Source organism: Alligator sinensis, unplaced genomic scaffold (assembly GCF_000455745.1).
Source record: "Alligator sinensis unplaced genomic scaffold, ASM45574v1 scaffold171_1, whole genome shotgun sequence".
Classification (NCBI taxonomy): Eukaryota; Metazoa; Chordata; order Crocodylia; family Alligatoridae; genus Alligator; species Alligator sinensis.
Genome location: NW_005842552.1, coordinates 272,955 through 280,007, shown reverse-complemented (window position 1 = coordinate 280,007; position 7,053 = coordinate 272,955). Strand labels below are relative to the sequence as shown.

Sequence of the window (7,053 nt, the reverse complement as noted above, 5' to 3'; positions counted from 1 at the left end):
CCTCTCCCATTTAACATCTGGCCAGTTCAAGATAAAGGCATTGAAAAGCTCACTGCCTCCCGGAAGCTGATTGTTACCTCGGTCCACTAGCTCTAGCAGACATCACAACTCCCATCACTCTTGGTACCTGTTTGCTGCACTGTCCACAGCCAAGGAGCCACTATTTTGTAGCTAAACTGAGTCCCAGGATGAGGTTGAGGCAGCACAGGTAAACTTGTTCTTAGAGAGTGAGTAAATAAGAAGGTTGATCTTGGAGATGATTTTTTTTTTGCAAGCGCCAAGACTGTGATTTTCAAAGAGGCATAGTAAGACAGTTGGGCACCTAAATCCTTTAGTCTCCTTGGAAAATCTCCTCCTCCAAAGAACGCTTTGGTCAATACCTTAGAACGACAACCCACCAAAAAGAGTCTGGGGCAGCGCACATTTGCATCAAGGTCAGGGAAATGGCAAATAAACTGCTTGCCTGACTCACTGCCCTCCTTGCCAAGCAAGAATGAATTTTTCATGAGGCTGCAAAGTAACTGTACCACATCTTCCTGAACATCACCGCTCTGAAGATTTTATGCAGAAGGAGCATTTTAAATAATTGATGGCCATCTGTGAGGCCAGGGGGTTGCTATTTTCATTTGGTGGTTTGTGGGTGGTTTGCAGGTACAGCAGGAGACATTTAAAAAACCTTGAGGTCCCCCCCCAAAAAAGATGGAAGTGGGAAGAAGTCTAAGACGGCCCATGGTGCCTTATCTCTGACATGGAAACATAACAGTTCACTCTTTTGTCATAAGAGCTGTTCCTGAGAGAGGAGGAGAGCAGTCTGCAGCAGGGATACTGGGCTCTCTTGACCCTAACCAAAATGTTCAAAATGGCGAGTGTGGACAATCAGCTGGACAAACCTGGAAAGGGGCCTGATTTCCAGAGAGTCATGAGCACTGGTCCAGACCTCTTTTTTTTGCAGCATCTCAGTTTGGGCTCCCAAGATCATTAGTTACCATCTCCAAAGATACTGGCCAGGGGTCCTTGTAAATCCTAAATTGTTCTCTAAGTGGCTAATTAAAGCACAATGATCTGAATGATGATGCTTGTCTTCAAGCACCAGGTAGGGGGAAAAAAATGATGTGTCAGTGTGTTCTATCCCCACATGCTGTTGGCAGCCCTTGCCAAGCCTATTTAATTGTTGGGCTCTAGCATGATATGATATCGGAGACCAGTGGTTCTCAGTTCTGATGCTATGAGCACTTGCGATGAGAGCAAAGTTGTGGGACTTCCCCACCGCCATGCACAGACACGTGCGTTCTTCAGATGTGTGCCATAAACCAATGCAGGGTGTTTGTGATCCCTCCCCCCCTGGCTTAAATGCTGCTCTATAGGGATGTGAGTGGGAGGGGAGAACTTGCCTTGTTGCATGCTGAGCCAGTAGGTGACAGAAGAGGCACTTCAGCTCCCAGATCTGGGAGGGAAATCAGGGTCTACCTGGCTGCACAGTGGCCTCTAATCTGCATCAGGTACTGGGAGAACATCTGTTCACCAGGGCATCCCAAGGGAAGACAAGATCTAACGTTCACAAACTGCTGGAAGACCATTTTAGACTGGACATAAAGAAAAACTTCTTTACCGGCTGAGTCTCAGAGTCTGGAATAGACTGTCTATGAACATGATGTGGTTGGCATATGGGTCAAGGGACATATGGGGCATGCAGACTGGGCTCAGATGAGAGGTAACTTGGCTAAACCAGGAAGACAGTTTGCCCTGGACTTAAAAGCAAAATGTAACAGGCTCAAATGTGTACTTGGTGCCCTCAGTGAGAACAGCGCTTGCATTAGCCCAAATGCTCCGTCCCGCTGTTTTCTTCTTTTAATACAGGCACTGCTAACTACCTCCTACCAGCAAAGGAGCTGGCTGTGCATCTTGCCTGGTCTGAGCATGTCTGAATCTGCCTTTTTTTGGAAACTCTTTGATAATTTTCTATACCCCTGAGTAACTTGAATAGTTTTCTGATGAGTGACCCAGAAAAGCTATTCCTGCTTGCATAAGGTTTTGAAAGGCTCTCGCCCCTCTCTCCCCCCTACAGCTTCACTTTCAGATGAGTAAATTGCAGCTGCCTTTCTCAATCACCTACAGTTCCTCTGTGTGTGAAAAGGTGTGGGCTGCTTTCAATCATGTAAGAACAAGACAAGCCCTGCACGGGGAGCAGTCATTTGAAGATATTTATCAAGGCAGCCAGCCTAGCATAACGCATACAAAATGTAAATGAAGGCAACTTAAATGCTCAGAGAGAGAGCGAGAGAGCGAGGGAAAGCAAGTCTCCTTGCGGCAGCTGCAGGGTCTCTTTAATAAATAACCAAGTAAGAAATTAAAAGCATATTGTATTCAGGCGTGGGTGCCTCGGTCACAACTTCTGGCTGTGCAGGCTTCCCCGTGGCTTTGGGTCTCAGGTTCCACCTCCTGGAAATTTAACAAGAGAGGCAAGATTTAATGAAGGAGAAGGGAAAACTTCCTGAGATGAGAGAGAAAGGAGTGCAGATCTGCTCAAAGAGCCTCGCATTGACCGAAGAATCCCTTCTCTCTCCCTGTCGAGAAAAAAGCCAGGACGTTTTGGGGGGATAGGCAGCCCAGCCACGAGCCTCGAAATGTGTCAGTCAGGAATGTATTATGCTAGTGCACCCACGTTTTGTTCATTGCTGCAAAATAGCGGAAGGTGCTTTTCCTTAAGCATGACTGCCAAAAAAAGGGGCTAGGGCGATTGGGTAGTGTAGGGCATATCTGAGGGGACTAGAAGAGTAAATACTAATGAGAGAAAGACCGCCACTTCACCCATGAAGCTGTAAATATTGGGGCAAGAGGCTTCCACAAGTGTTTCCCTAAGACAGGGCTGTCCAACTTAGCAGCTGGGGCTGCACCAGCAGGGAAGGCACCAGTGGGTGGCCATGGCCCCCCTCACCTCCCTGGCCATGAGCTCCCCTGGCACTGCATGGGTAGGCACTCCTCCCCACACTGCACCACCTGTGCAGGTAGGCAGGTGCCCCCTACCCCACTGTGATCCATATGGGTGCCCTCTCCCGCTGTGGGCAGGGATCCCCTCACCTCCTCAGCTGTGGGCTTCCCCAGGAATTGTAAACTGCACCATGCCGTGGCCCACCATACCACCCCACCCCATACCGCCCTTGGGGAGGAAGAGCCGGAGACCATGGCTGCAGCAGCAGCTGGATTAACGAGGGGAATTGCAGCCAGGGAGGGCCTGAGGCCTGCATGCAGCCTGTGGGCCATCAGTTGGACAACCCTACCCTCAGGGATGTTTTCTGAGAAGCTGCTAATACATTGCTCATGCTCAGTGCAGAATCACCTTCTAGTGACCCATTACTGTTCCAGTTTATCTGACCCGTTTCTCCGGGGTCGGCTGTGTTTGCAGAGCAGCTGCTTGCATTAATCACCGAAAACAAAATCGTAAAACAAGTGAGACCAAACCAGCTGGCCCTGTGCTAAACCAAACAGCTGGCTCGTGCACTGTGCCCTGAAGGTCACTAAACAGTGACTTTCCAAACCGTGAGCAGACTCTGTAGCCACAGAGGGTCACACGAGGAGTTTTCCCTCCCTCTGCCTCTGTACAGAGGTTGCTCGCAGCAGTTGTCCTCCTCATTACCTCTTTGCTGAAGATATTCAGCATCAGCTGAGCTGCTGCGTTTGCTTGAGACCCGGTGCTCTGCTTGGAACAGCAGTGTTAAGCTTTCCTGATACAAAACTTAAAAGCCCCAGGCAGACCTGGTGTGTCTATTGCTCAACTCCAACAAGAAGTCGTTCCCAAGTGCCTCTCTGTTTTCAGAGTATGGAATAAGCAGTGGCCTCCTAAGTGACTGGGACTCAGATCACCAGGGCTTTCAACCTTCACTTAGGGCAGATATTCTCAAACCATGGTCCGCAAGCTCCGTTCAGGTGGTCCGCAGAAAGGTTGTGGCACAATCGAGAAGATCTGTACTTGTAAGATAAGACTACCGATATTAAAATATGAGTTGTGTGCTTTGATTTGCAGAACAAAAAAAAAGTTTATTAAGTGGTCCGCCGAGATCCTCAGCAATTTTCAAGTGGTCTGCAAAAAAAAAAGTTTGAGAACCACTGTCTTAGGGCATCTGCTTCACAGAAGCTAATTCATAAACTTCAGTAGAGTTATAGGCCTCTTGAAATGGCCCATCTCCGTTCCATGCTTAGGGCGTTAGGTGTGAAACTCTTATGCTTACATTGCTCTGACTGCAGCGTAGTGTAGATCTACACCAAATGGCTTGAAATTGCTTAGCTTGGGTGCTGATAGCAGTCCAGCTGCAGTGGCCTGGAGCATGGGCTGCTGAGGAGCCGAGCGAATTAGCCCGTGCAGAGTTCTGTACTGCTGTGATTGCTAGTATGACGACTGCTCCCTACCGTATTCACTCGAATACAAGATGACCCTGCATGTAAGACGATCCCTGTATAATTTGATTCTACACACAGAAAATTTATCATTTTTTAAATAATTTTCCATGTATGGATTCTAATTATTGGAGAATCACCTTAAATTCATGCCCTGCCCCCACTGCTACAAGTTGTGTGGAGAGAGGTGATGAGGGGGGCAGTAATGGTACAGGTCATGGGGGGCAGACAGTGGGGATCAGGTGATAGGGGAAGGCAGTGAGAGAGGCAGACAGCTTGCCCCTTGCTGCCTGTGTGTCATGTGTCATTCCCCCCCACTACCCCCCCACCACTTATTCCCGTGTGTGTGTGTGTGTGTGTGTGTGTGTCCCACAGCCTCAAGTAGCCCTGATTCCCCCCTTCCCTTGTTCTCCCTTCTCCATACCACTTCTGCCACCCGCAGCCTCAGGTCCCCACCCCCTTTTCTTCCATATCCCCCTTTGAAGTCTTTGCTTTCCTCCCATTTCCCCCCCTCCACCCACCTTTGATTTGTGCCAGCAGGCTGCATCCCTGCTGCAGCTCGGTGCACAGAGCATGGCTTCAGGCTGTCCCCATAACAGCAGCGCTGGGTCCCTGCTGCTGTTGCTGTGGGGCTGGGCTGAAACCGCAGTGCCGGCTCCATGCCACTGCTATGGGGCCAGGCCGGAGCTGTGCTCCATACCCCAGACTGCAGCAGGGATGGAGCCTGCCGCCATGGAGCAAAGGTAAGGAGGAGCATGTGGGAGCTGGGGTTGGGGCTGGAGCTGCAGCATATGCCTGCCCCCTCCCATCCCCCTGCTGCCACATGCTTGATTGTAAGGTAAGGGGTATTGTCCCCTATGTTAAATGGAGGGGGGAGGAAACCTCATCTTCTAATCAAATAAATATGGTATAACATTACCTGAGGTATGTCTGCAGTCACTGCTGTAACGGTATAGTAGATGTACCCTTATGGCCCCTAAAGGAGGTTGGGTTTGCTCACGCTCATGCTCAGACCAGAAATCTGGTCTTTCATGTCTGTCTGTTGTCCTGCTTGCACGCAGATGCAAGTATCCCAGGCCTCCATGAATCGTAACGGTAGCAATCACGTCAAACCGAGCTGTAGCTAGTGAACAGGCCACCGTCCCTTTGTTCTCGGGCTAAAGTTTCTTCTCCCAGGCCCATGCTGACTGAGGCAACCCTGGCTGATGTAAAAGAGAGAATTAGATTAGCAAGCCTGGTATAATGCATAATGTTATTCCTACACCTTACCAGTCAAGTGGCTCTAAATTACCATGCAAGGCTTCTGGCTCTTTACACAAAGAGGCTTTCTACCTTCAGTTTCTCTAGAGAAACCATGACATTCAGCTGTAGCTGGCTTTTTTTTATTGGAGTGGTGCAGACTTCAATATTGGTTTCTGTACTGCTGTCTTCACCAGCGTTTCCAGCTCTCTTCCTGTCTACAGGCCGGATGTGTCTACCCCACCACAACAACAACAGCGTGTCCCAGCACGTGAGTATACACTGCTTCTGCTCATATGCTCCAAACCTAAGAACAGGCTGGTGAAGCTGCTCCAGGATCATCCCTGTAGCCACTTTCAAACACACTGGACACCCGGGTCTTGAGAGGAACCACAGGGGCAGTGTCCCCCCCCACGTTCTCAGCTCAGGTTGAGCAGGAGTTGTTAGGGAGTGTCCCTTCCAGGACATATTGCCTGTGGGCACATCTACCCATTCATTAATGTGCTTTTGCTAATGCACGTTAAATCTAGTACCTCCATTGTGAGGTACTAGAAAAAGGCTCATTAGCTTATTTTAATGAGCATTAGTGAAAGCACGTGTGTTTTTTTCTGATGCTTTAATGCGCATTAAAATAAGCTAATGCACATTAAAGTACATGTGTAGATGTGCCCAACTGTGGCATAAATATACCCTAAGTCAGGAGTGTCAGACATCTGACTCATGGATGTGGGGGCTTCTCACAGGGTGACTGCAGCTGGCAGGAACTGTTACCATAACTGCCAGAGCTATTGCATCAGTGCAAGTCTGGGACACAGGGGTTAACACCTTTACCACTCGCTTCCCTCTGCTCCTTACCTTCCATCAAAATCAGGCAGGGTTCGGTCGTCTTTGGTGACTAGAATCAGTGATGGGGGGAAAAGTGTCGGGGGAGCATGCCGTGGTGGTAACCCCCCCGGGGTTCTGGAGCCACACTGACACAGCAGTTTCAAAAGCTATGGGGTTAACACCACTGCTGCTCACCCAAGCACCAGAGGTGAGTCATTCAACCTGTGAAATGCCCCACAGTCTGCATCTGGCTCAAATGAGAAGCCCAAATGAGTTTGATAACCCCATTTTAGCACTCCTAAGTGAAGTGCTAACATGTCAGATCTAGTGGCTAGTCTTCATCTGCAAACAGATGCAGAAGCCACATCCGATGGCTAGTCCTCATAGCCTACCAACATGCAGAAGCCACATCTGGTGGCTAGTCTTCCTAACCTGTGCACTGACGCAGAAGCTCAGTCATCACATATGCAGGGCAGTGTTTTGCTTTGGTTTGATATTTGGTGTCTCCTTGAGACCTTACATCACTTTACAATTCAAAAAATTCTCTTCTTCATCAAGAAGTAAAGCAGGTCTTTTGTTGTCCACATGGAGCATAGA

At 49.1% G+C, this 7,053-nt stretch overlaps 1 long non-coding RNA gene across 1 annotated transcript; it reads right to left on the bottom strand.

Annotated features, from left to right (window-relative positions):
* Nucleotides 1-2,215: 2,215 nt before the first annotated feature.
* Nucleotides 2,216-6,684, bottom strand: LOC102379297. The gene is made up of 3 exons (XR_003095974.1): nt 6,487-6,684; nt 5,312-5,594; nt 2,216-2,439 (listed from the first exon to the last, which is right to left on the bottom strand). It is a non-coding gene; the product is annotated as an uncharacterized LOC102379297 (long non-coding RNA).
* Between the last annotated feature and the right edge of the window lie 369 nt (nt 6,685-7,053).